Here is a 12,833-nt window from a genome sequence, read left to right on the forward strand (position 1 = left end):
TGGACATTCTTCCAGTGTTTTCTCTGCGAATTCCTCTATGAATTTCCTCAAAAAATCGTCCTAGTATTTTTTCTGCAATCCCTCCAGGAAATTGTCCGGAATTTCAGGGATTTTTCCGAAAAATCCTCCAGGAATTCATTTGGAAGATCCTCCAGAACTCCTTCGGTAGTTCCTTCACGAATTCCTCCAGTAATTCTTCCAGGAATTTTTCCGAAAGTTTTCCCCGGGATTGCGGCGGAAGCTCCACCAGAGATTCCTCTACTGGAAGATCCTTTAAGAAAAATGTCGAATGACTCTTCAAGAATGCCTCCGGAAGTATTCTATGAAATTTATCTGGTATTTCCTCCAGGATTTCTTTCTGCAGCAATACCTCAAGAAGCTCCTCCAAAAATTCATCCAGAACTACCTCCAAGAATTTCTCCAGAAGTTTCTACAGGAATTCCCCCGGGAAATTGCTTCAGTAATTCCTCAGGAATACTCTTCAGAAATTCATTAGGAAAATCCTTCAGGTATTCCTCCAGAAAAATCCTCCGGAATTCATCCTGAAGTTTCTACAGGAATTCCTTCTTAAGTTCCTCCAAGAATTCCTTCTGAACTTTTTTCCGGAAGTTTCTTCAGTGAACCTTTTGGATGTTCCAACAGGAATTCCTCGGAAAATTTCTTCAGGAGACTTCCAGAAGTAATTAGAAGCTCCATACAGAAGAAATTAGTATAAGTTATAAGAAGCTCCATTAGGAATTTATCCGGAAGTTGATCTCGAATTTTTACCGGAAGTTCCTTCAGAAAATTATCTGGATGTTTCTTCAAGTATTTCACAGTAAATTTTGAATCCCAATAGGGTATTTTTTAAAAAGAAATTTGGAAGAATTTCACGTGAAAATTCAGTTTAAAAATCCGACTCAATACAAAATCCAGGGGAAACTGGTTATAAAAAAAATTAAAGAATTTTAAAGAATATTCTTTTGAATTCTAACAATTTGAATGTAAAATTAACATTATTCCACATCAGTAAAACAAGGAGATTATTAAATTTACAAACCTATTGGATTTTGAAATTTCTCGCTGATAATCATAATTTTAATATTGAAGACATTTGAAGACATTTTTAAACGACTGTGAAGACATATGAAAATATCATCTGGCATCCCTGGCCAGTTAGCTTGAAATTTCTAAGATTCATCAGCTAATTGGAGCAGGAATGAATGTAAACCACCGTAAAATCAGATAGAGTCTCGCCCATTTGTGCGCCTTCATGCAGCACGGAAAGAGAAATTCGAAGAGTGGGAAATGTTTGACAGCCAAGAAACTGCAAATAATTTCAAAATATCTTGCTACTCGCTTGAGTGCAGAAAAGCGGTTCTATCCACTTTAGGTCAACCCCACACCTTTCACAATCCTCTCCCACCAGCATTCGAATGCATCGAACAGCATTGAACAAAAGTTTAATATTCAAATTTGTTGGAACTAATTGAAACACGTGTGGTTTCATTGACGTTTAACAGTGGAATAATTATTTCTATTTATTTAACATGGTAGTTTAGCGACAAGGATTACAATGATTGCTATGATCTATAATACTCCTCCTTAATCCGCCTTAACTCTGCCTCACAAGATGATAGAGCGACGGTAGGCTACTTTTTACATTCATGATATGCTCCTCCTTTAAGGTGAACATAGCCTGTCGTCGATTTTCGATTCGAGGATCTCCTCCCCAATCGGCATCCTCAAATCCACAAGATCACAAGGTTCGTGTTTGGTATGCAGTTTCTTCAATGATGTCCCTTTAAGAAACGCATAATCTCTTTACCGCTCCCAATGTTGTCATCCTGGGTTGGAACTGAACTGGCTCGGCATTCACTGCATAAGCAATATCCGGACGGTGATCTGGGCTACAAAAGACAAACATCCAACGGCTTCTTTGAACGGTATTCTCTTCAACTCTTCAATTTCTTTCTGGCTCTTCGGTGCCATTGATTTACTCAGTCTTATACTTGGGTCAGCAGGAGTTGCAACGGCGTTTGAATCAACCACTCAAAACGCTGGATAATCTCATTTATGTATGCCTGCTGATCGAGCAGAGTTTGCCATCTGCTCGTTGCCTTGTAACTCGCATGCCTAGGCAGTATTTGGCTTCACCAAGATCCTTCATTTTGAAATGCTTACTCAAAATGCCTTTAATTTTCGTTTCAGATTCTGATGATTGGTGAAAATCAAAAACTATCGACGTAAATTGTTACAAATATTATCTTCTCCCCATTAATCATCCAGTACAAACAAGGATTTACTGATGAACGATTTAGGCTGAATTTTCGAAGAACGTCATCAATTGAGCATTCCACACTCTGCTCAGTTGCTTCAAACCATAAAGCGCTTTTTAATCTACATGCCTTGCTTGCTGATCGATCCCTGCGGCTGTCCATGTGAGTCTTTCGCCCTTCAGCTCCCTTGCAGGAAAGCGATGATGCCATTTTGGTTGATATCAAAATTGTGCTTCACTGCTAGCGCCATGAGTACGGATTGTAGCATATCGCACTACAGAGTATCCTCATCGTAATCCAAACCAGGTCGTTGCGCACAACCTTTCACGACGAGACGTGCTTTGTAACGCTGTATTGTCCCATCCGGTCCACGCTTTACCTTGAATACCCATTTATTATTAATTGCTTTCCGCCCGTCAGGCAGATCTGCTAACGCCCACGTGTCATTCTCGCTCAACGAAATCAGCTTATCGTTCATTGCTTGAATCAATGGTCTCTGTCTGGCCGGCGTAAACCTCTTCGTAGGTTTGTGGATCATCCATCCAAATTCAGTAGTCGCAGAAGATAACTGGGAGGAAATGGTTTCACCAGAAAATGATCCATAATATAATCAGAATACTTGCCTGGATAACGCGCTCCCGACCACTGTGCTTAAGCCCCAAACGCAATACAACGGAACGGCGACGAAACGGAATTGACAGTTAGCCCATTATTTTCTGTCAATTTGCCGTTTTCGCCATTCTGTTCACGTTGAACTTCTTCTCACATTTCAGCCGGTCTATTGTTTTGGGGTGGGAGCGCAGCTTCACAGAATCCGTAGCATCTTCGAATTCTTCGTCTTCGTTGCTATGAATGTCGTCATCAGACACATGCGGAAGATTGGCGGCCTCATCTTGCAATTCGTCCTCACCATCGCCGGCTGGCATTAATGTTTCCTCAAAATGTAGTTCGATGAACTCCACCGGTTTCACTTCATGACCACACGCAACGCTTGCGTTGGCCACACCTTCCGTATCTGACAACATCTCGACTTATTTGAAATTCACCACTTGCAGGATCGTAGACTCTGTATCCTTTGGTATCATCACAGTAGCCAACGAAAATACCTTTCTTTGCTTTCGGATCAAACTTCTTACGCTTCGTCTTCGGCACATCGGCGTATATGGACACGTTGTTTGATGCCGAATCCCTTCTTGTTTAAGAACTTGCCGGAAACTTGGTTGACATCTCTACCATGGTCAATGCACCGAATGAACACAATGACGTTGAGACGGCGCTGTTTACTAAAAATGAACGCATGAACTCGATGAATGGAAAAGTATTCATTCTTAGTAAACAGCGCATAAAACTCTGCACCGACGATTTTCGCAGACAACAAACCCGTTTGATTTTACCATGCGCGCAGTAAAAATCAACTGTGGTCCTGGTGGAATGTTGTTGCATGAACTGAATCGATGGTGAATTTGTCCGAATGCGTGTTAATTCTGAAAATTTGTGGTTGTTTTAAAACATGGCGTAGTCTACAAAATATAACCGTTACCATGGAATTTTTCTCAGTGTAGTAGTAGAATGGTCAATGCACGAATGAACACAATGACGTTTGAATCGGGCGCTGTTTACTAAAATAGACACTTGCATGAACTCGATGAATGAAAAAGTATTCATTCTTAGTAAACAGCGCACCCTAAACTGAGAGCATAGTGATTAATCATATATTTAATCATGATTAATGAATAATGGGTTATTTAATCATTATTCATTAATCATAATCCTAAAAATACGATTTAATTTAATCACTAATCGTTAATCATAGAATTTACATTTAATCATTATTCACCAATCACATTCATCGTTGTTTGAGGTTATTCATTAATCATCAATTTTAATCATTCATCATCGCTTTTATTCATTAATCTTTAATCATAATCATATAACTTTTACGCTTTTAATAATTTGGAAGAGGTTACTTGCTTATTGATCACTATAGTCATTCAATTTGATTATTCATAATCAATAATCTAATCATATCAATCGTTTCATTAATCATACACATATTGTCAACATTTAATCACGATCGGTAATCGTTAATCACACTCCAAACTTTTTATCCATTAATCATAATCGTTGATCATTGTAAAACAATAATTTAATCGTTAATCATAATCATTAATCATTGCCAAAAACGAATAAATCATTATTCATAATCTTTAATCATAGAGTTGAATGATTTAATCATAACAAATTTAATCATTCATTGGAAGCCCGCATAATCTTGAACCATAATTGAACCATTTCACGATGGGTCATAACAGTAATTATATTAAACTCACTATTCTGTTTGTTGTTCATATGTATGATAAACTAACATCACCTATACCGTTTTCACAATATGTCATGCTATTATTGGCTTGTCCATAGGATAATAGGCGGTTAAGTATAATTATACAAAAAAGGAAATTTTTTCAATACATTTTTTTCGCTACACAGTATGTGTTACTGTTCAGGTATAATATGTTTTTCGGACAAAAACGTATGGTATGCAGTTTAAAAACAGTAGAACGATATGAAGCAAAAACCACGCACCGTATCCCGTATCTTCACTAGTTGAACGAGCATAATTGGTTATTTTCTAGTTTCATAAATAACAAACACAACAGTTATATTTCATTTTTGTTTAGATAAAACAACTTTTAAATATTCCGAATGTTTGCATTAGATAATACACATATTTCGCACACAAAAATCAACTTCTTTATTTTCTCGGTACAGAAGCTCATAATGTTTGAATATCAGGAGAACCGCATCGGTAACTGCAAAAATGGAAAAAAACTACTTAAATAAAAGTTACCTACTTTATAAAGCTTAAAAACTTAAAGCATTGAATAATGCTCGTAGTACATACCAATAATCAGCCATTAAACTATTCGCTTGGTTTGAAAATCTGGAGCTGCCGATATGTGCGGAGAAACTGAAAATAGATATTAAATACATATGTATTTTGATTTTTCAATTCAATTCAATTTGATATGAATAAATTTTATGACTAACCTTTGTTTTTATCAGAACTATTATATTTTTAACACAAATCACAATCAAAACTAACTAATCCCATCAGTAAATATATCAGGCCTCAGAAATCAAACACACGGAAAACTTTTTTTGGTTTTATAAAAATAAACACACATTCATCACAGAACTCCAACGATTATTGCATTTTATCATTGGAAGATATTAATTTTCACGGCAGTGTGAAGTAGCAAGCTAGACTTGAACAGTACATGATAATTTCAAAGCTATATTCCATATTTTTACAATATTAATTGTAAGTCATTTACAGTTATCTATCGTTTCCTTTGTCATGATGGACCATAAGAAATTGTGAATGCATATGCTGAAATTTGCATATGATATTGAAGATTAACAATTATGTATAATACTGTTTTCAGTAAACATATAATAACATTGTAAACCAATGGTAATGTAAATCGTAACAATATCGTTTATTTCATGTGAATAGTGACAACACAGCAAATCGTTTTCAATTATGCGGAGCTTTATTCATTAACGCTCTGCAAACGTCAATGATAGACTCGGTGCATTGGACCATTGAGATTCTCACGTCCGAATGTGTGAGTGGCGATAAAAGGAAAACAAACACTCTAGATGGGTGAGATGCTGAATGCTGAGTGGCACAAAGATTGGGTAAAATGAGTATATTTCCATATATTTTTGACTCTTTGAAATCATAGTTGTGACCCAATCATTTTTGAGGTTATGAGCAGAAGGAAAACAAACATGTTTTTACATGACAGTGCACATTAGTGTGCGAGCGTTAAGATCACCTCATCTCTAGGGGTGATTCAAGTATGCGTCCACCTACTTTTGGATTCTAGACCTCCCCCCTCTGTCACGCTTTTTGTATACCTAGTATATGTACTGTCACAAGTCTCAGACCCCTCCCCTCTTAAACCTGTGACATCATTTTAGACGACCACTATAGTGGTCGAAAATTTGGAATGAAACTGAATCACTCCTGATTTCACTCTTATAGAAGTCCCGAGATAGTCGATTTTTATTCGAAAAGTTCGCAATGCTACTGAAAGGTTATCAACTGTGATATCTGACCTGTCAGCGTATTTGCACACACCTCAGTTTAGCGAGTTTTTAAACTGAGAATACCCACTAATAAGTTAGCCTTTTTTAAATCTACACGCAAAAAATATTGCAGTCAACTATAGATGATGGAATATATAGATGAGCGAAGATAAATCCTCTGTCTCCAAACGAACTGTCAAACGTTCTCCAAACAGGCATGACGTCACGATTTCAATGGAAACGTTAAGGCTGTGACGTCATATGCGCGTGCACGGGCAAAAAATCGACTCAGCCATGCTTTCGCTCATCTATGATTCTACTATCTTAGTCGAAACTACCATTCCGAGGGTTATTTTAAGAATATGCACCGACGATTTTCAGCAGAAAACAAACCGTTTGATTTAACCATGCGCGCAGTAACAATCAACTGTGGCCCTTGCGGAATGTTGTCACTTGAACTGAAACTGTGGTGAATTTGTCAAAAGCAATGCTAAGATTTACTGAAATTCCATGCACGGTAACCAGAATATACTCTTTTAGGACTATAAAGTACGCATAATGCTGGAAAGTGGAACTACGCATAAAGGGTATATTTCGTTTACTCATTTATAGTATACTGCTTATATCAAACGATGCATACTTTTTACTCCTTTTCTCAAACTGAAAAATGCGTATTTTTTGCTACAATTAGAAAAGGTAAAATGTATACTTTTTACTCTGAATTATTTATTCCAAAAGAAAGACGATTTCTTAATGAAATAAATTAATAATCATAAAGAACTTTGATGCAGTCATATTTATTCATTATAAATTATTGTCTATATAAACACATCAAGTTATAGCGAGCTTCCTTCTCGGGCAGTGTGCTCCGTGGAGTGATCATCCCTTTCTGTATCATTCTAATGTCGGGCGTCTCGCAACACTTTTGCTACACTTCGGAGAGGGTCTCGAAAACAGTTTTACAAATCCAATACCGGACCCGAACGGGCTTCCCTATTTCTTCTCTGCTCCTCGGTATGCTTTCCTTCACCGAGCTAGCTTCGAGTCCGTTCCTTGCATGCGCTCCGACCGGAGCTGCTTCGTCTAGTCGGCTTATGCTAATTGGATGCGCTGGACGAAGTCTTCAACAAAGGTACGGGTGTTGTCATCAAGCTGCAAAAGGGAATTTGAACCGAAAATATTATTTTAACATTCAATTCTCAGACGTGTTCTAGTTTCAAAACAACTCACCTGTTTGGAAATGTCCATTAATAATACTGCAAACCGAATGTAGGCCATCAGATTCGAAATTTCAAACACCTCATAGTTGGAAGCTTTAACTGTATATATTTTCAGTTATAGAACATCTAAAAATTAGGAATATAAACTTACGAGCTTTACCAAATTGTTCGTCGAACATTATTTTTATTTACTAGTTGCTTTTTAATTGATTTTTTATATTTCCTTCTCCCTGCTGGTGTCAGTAAACTAATTTGGTTATGTTTGGTTATGAAATTTTCTTTTCTCCAAAATACTACTTTTTACGCATTTTTAATTCCATTTACTTTCTTTAAAAGGAGTGAAAAATACTCCCCATCAATGATTTAAAAGTACGCATTATTTGACGTATAGGCAATATTCTCAAATATGAATAAAAGTACTCTAAAATGAGGTATGCCGGTGTTACCGTGTGGTTATTTAAAAACAGTGTATAGTCTACGAAATAGTAGTTTCTACCACGGAATTTTTTCGGTGTACATATATGTATGGGATCGTTCAAAATTACGTCCATCGTTTTCGGCATTTTCAACCCCTCCCCCTCCTGTCACAAACTTACAAATAATTGCCCCCCCCCTCCTGTACGTACATGTCTCATTTTATTTTAGCGATTACTGTGGTTTATCTTTTCGTACACTATTTTCACAATAACATAGTAGGTTATGTCCCTTACTAACAGTTTGAATGTTTTTAAAATGCAAGTTGTTTCTAAAATGCTTTCAGTATTTTTTCTTGTGAACGGACGTCACATAAGACGAACCCCTCCCCCCTGTCACAAACTGTCACAAAACTCTGACCCCCTCCCCCTCAAACCTTGGGTAATTTTGAACGGCCCTATACAAAAAACTTAATATTTCTTTGTAATTATGTATAGGTGAATGAAAGGGTCTGGTAAACAATTTTTCCCACAGTTGAGCTCTAATTTACTTAATTTTATGTTCTATAAGTCTTTTTTCTCTTATGCTTAACTGAGTTTCGTGTAATTTTAATTTTCAAATTCAGTTGAATCAGATTAGAGTGTATAGGTTTGTTTGCTTTCTGAGTTGAAATTTAATTGTTCCAGTAAAATTAAAAAAGATAACTGGCTTGAAACATTTGAACAAAAATTAATTAAGAAATATGTTAAACACAACAAAAGAACATGCTTGTGAAATTGACACAAACTTCGTCTGCTTCAGAAGACTGCAAACTACGCGTGGATACGTCAGCAGACCCAAACAAACTTGAGCCCGCTCGTAAGTTTCTTGCCAACAGTCAAAATTCCTTGGAAGATTTGCGCGCGCACTGCGCACAATTCGTCCAGGAGAGTGATCAGCTGGAAAGTCTCCTAACGGAAGCAGATGAAACTGCCGATAAAATATTCGCTCGACTGAGCGAATTTTACGCTGATCGGGGTCTGGAAATGCCACTCGTAGAGAAAGATCTGCCACTAGGAATACCGTTGGATAAATTAGTTTTGCAGGAACAATCAGAAGATGCATCAACGTTGTCGGAGACGGGCTCACAGGATATCACAACTCTTTCGGACTCGATAAGCGCCAGTGAAATGGACGGCGAGATGCTTTCAAATGTGTATCTCACGCGACCCTCAGATTCGGGGACCTCCCATTTGGACACCCATGATAAAGGCGAAAAATAGACCTATCAATATTATACAATTATAATAGTTAGTAAAATAATTATCTTGAAACCGAATCAAATACAAGAGTTTTCTTGTAATCATCTATTTCGCTGTTTGGTTTGTTTGTCACGAGAATGTCGCCGTTTCTCAGTTCACACTTCCACCGTAACCGCTAAGATTAGGAAGGCGTTATCTCAATGACTTGAAAACATGATAGCAACGATGGTAATCTCTAATTAAGAGCAAAGCGTTGGAATACCAATCCACGGTGGGTTCGACTCTGTTCGATCTCAGATGTTTTCGCATGGAAAATGTTCTCGACACCCTGGTTATGTATAATGTATCCATGAGGCCTTAAGGATTCCACATTTACTTTAACTTTACATTTGTTGTTCTATTACCGTATGCCACACAAGATACACACTAAAGTACTAGAAGGCTGAGAAAAGCTTTCAATTAATTACTGAGGAAATGCTTATAGAATATCAAGTTGTTATTATAGTTATATGATAGTTAAGATAGATCCGATCTCAAGGTTGAAGATGATTCAGTCTCGAGTTGCAAGTTACCAATAAATATATCAAAAAATAATAATAAGTGAGTGAGATAAAATTCAAGAATATATGGCCAGTGAATTAATAAAAAAACAAAAGTTTCGTGAATTTTAATTGAAATGGAATGTTTATTAACAAGTACAAGTAATAACATTAATACCTAAACCAAACATTATTCTCCTGCGTTGCAAGATTTAGTACAATAACATATGTCAATCACGTCCATTGATCCATGTGCATTCCGTCCACCAGGGGCAGGGGCTCGTGGATGGATCCTCGCGTAGTTGCCTGCTCAGAACTTCGACCGTCCGCACACTAATAAACGCCATTGATGCTAGCATGCATTGGATTATTGTGCGCTCGGTTTTGATCCGTCTAGGGGTTGTCGTCGTTGTGATCTTCTCTGCTTCAAACGACCGGAAAGAAAGACTGCTAAACGTTCTAACGGTCAAAATAAGCACAAAATATGTTCAAATAATATGGTAATATATAAAGGAAAGGGCTGGTGGCTAGTCCTTCGTTCAATAAAGGCAATAATAAACGTGTGGCTTCGAAATCTTACCAGAGTCACATTGGTTTGGTTCGTAGTTCTTCATATGTGTAACTGACGGTGCATCAGTCCAGTAGCTTCTGTAATCGTCGCATTCTTAGCATTTTCCAGATGCGCTGCCTGAAATTCCATTAAGTTTTTTTTTGTAACGATAACTATGTATAAACAGTTTTTCATTTTAAAACTATTTAGAACGAAAGAACATACCTTGATCAGCCGATTGGTGGCAAACATCATGTGATGCAACAGCTCGCGCGTCTGTGAACGAACAGTCTTGGGGATCTTGGTAACGGTGGCCAGTGAAGTTTATCAGATGAACCATTTTCCGGACGGATTCACGTTCACAGGACCACCAGTTGTTCGAGGGTTTTGGGGCGGGCTTGATTTTCCGGCTCGTCGGCACTAAGATATTGCCACAGTTCGACACTTTTCTGCATGGCCAAGCGTGGATTGGTGGCGATTAGTTCCGCTGCGTAGAATACCACGTGCACGGCTTCGGTACTTTGTTTCTTCAGCGCTGTCAGTTCTTGGCGGGTGCGGAATGTGAGTCGCCTTCAATTTACGCGAGATAAGCTGGCCACGGTGGATGGTTTGAATAACGTGCGAGTCATCAGACGGATGTTGCGTTGGATTGCGGGCTGCAATAAAGGGAGACATACTTATATTCAAAACCGAACTGTAAGATTTCGTAAAATATTTAATCGTGATCTTCACATGAATGAATGTTTGCCCTGTCAGAATAAGTAATGAAAAATACTTCCAGAACATTCCTATGCGTGAAGGTACGTTGAAGTTGGTCAGCTGTAACATCAACACAACACAAATTCTTCGATACTAAGAAGGTGCTAGAAAGATCCTCGTCGTATCAAGGTGTTAGAAAGATTTTCCGTTGTTCGTTGTGGATTCCACAAAGCACCAATTGTTTAGTCGAGAGTGGCTGGAAGCGTCAGCCATCGTTTGTAATAGTGTGCCAGAATCAAGTTCCGTGAATTCTATTACCCCTGCAAACAACCACATATATTGATGTGTTTGAGGTCTCGAAAAAACGAATCTCGTCACGACAGGTAAGTCTCCGGCTGTGAAACCTAATGCGAAACCAGTGTTTATGAAGAGTCGGAAGATTTCATTTAACTGGAAGAAAATTATGGGAGAACGAATTGGATGATCTAGTCGGCGTCGCACAGTGAGTGCTTACAAAAGTTGATCGAAGTGAATATGTATGAGTTCTACACTCGCACTTCCCCGGCATGAAGCCGCTAAATCCTATGCTACGAGGGCTCCATGGCATGGAGGAAAAGGAGCTCATCTAGGAATTGGCTGGCAGCGAACTCAAGTCAGTCGCGGTGCACAAAATCGCTCATCACGACAATACTTTATCTGGCTCATCTGGAGCATGGCTCAACCACTTTCAAGGACCTGAACCTGGTCGGCGTTATCAACTATACTATCGTCGATTGGGAGCGTTACAGGCCAGTGCACCGCGACGTCATGCATTGCACAAATTGCTTCAATTTTGTTCATGGCACCCAGAATTGTCGAATGAAGCTGTGCTGCAAAAGGTGTGGCGATCCGCATGCCACCGATCAATGCGAAATGATGGAGGTGCCTATCCCAAGTGCGCCAACTATGGCGAGAAACATCGGGCCACCACCAAGGGCTGTCCAAAGCGGGCAATTTCTGAAAATCCGGAAGAAGGCTTCCACCAGGAAGCTGCCGGAGAAGAACCGAGTTCCTGCGCTCAATGAGGTGAACTATCCGGCCATCCCGACCGCCCGTCGAGCGATTCTAATACCTCTGCCGTTACAACCAGAAAAGCTGGCAGCAGCAACTGCATAGATTCAAGCTCCAGCACCACCGGCCCATCCTCCAGCGAATGGTCCCCGCTCCATTCCCCTGGATTCCGTCGCCAGCCGGAGAACGAAACTGTTCCATCGGAAGATCTCCTTACTTCCCCGGAGCAGAGTTCCAATCTTCTCGTAGCTTGCCACCGTGCCACTTCGATTCGACCCGATTCGACCAAGTCTTCACTTCTGGCATGTTAATCATTGAAAATCGCTTCTAGGGTGGACCTGGTCAGCTGGAACACCTGCTCGCTCAAGAGCAAAACCATCGAGTTGAAGGATTTCATTGAGGAAAAGAAAATAGACATGGTGTTTATCACCGAAACGTACCTAAAACCGCAGATAAACATCTAAATGCCGGATTTTCGCATAGTGACACTCGACCGGCCGATCAAGGGAGGTGGTGTAGCTATCGCTCTTCGCTACAACATCAACTGTTGCCTGCTGCCAAGCATCCAGCTGAGTGTGATCGAGGCCATCGGTGTCGAAGTTACCACTTCGGTCGGCATAATCACGCTCATTACGGCGTACTACGACCGTCAGCTGTGCGTCATTGAACAGCTGTTGCCTAGGCAACTTCGGCGGTGGCCAGAGGGTAGCACTTTTCAACTACTCGACTGGCAAGCAACACCCTAACCTTGATACACCAACTCTTGA

General features: G+C 39.2%; 1 pseudogene; it reads right to left on the reverse strand.

The window, feature by feature from the left end:
• Window positions 1–9,518: 9,518 nt before the first annotated feature.
• LOC134204369 (lipid storage droplets surface-binding protein 1-like) lies at window positions 9,519–12,247 on the reverse strand (annotated as a pseudogene).
• Window positions 12,248–12,833: the final 586 nt, after the last annotated feature.

This window comes from Armigeres subalbatus, unplaced genomic scaffold (genome assembly GCF_024139115.2).
Source record: "Armigeres subalbatus isolate Guangzhou_Male unplaced genomic scaffold, GZ_Asu_2 Contig555, whole genome shotgun sequence".
Classification (NCBI taxonomy): domain Eukaryota; kingdom Metazoa; phylum Arthropoda; class Insecta; order Diptera; family Culicidae; genus Armigeres; species Armigeres subalbatus.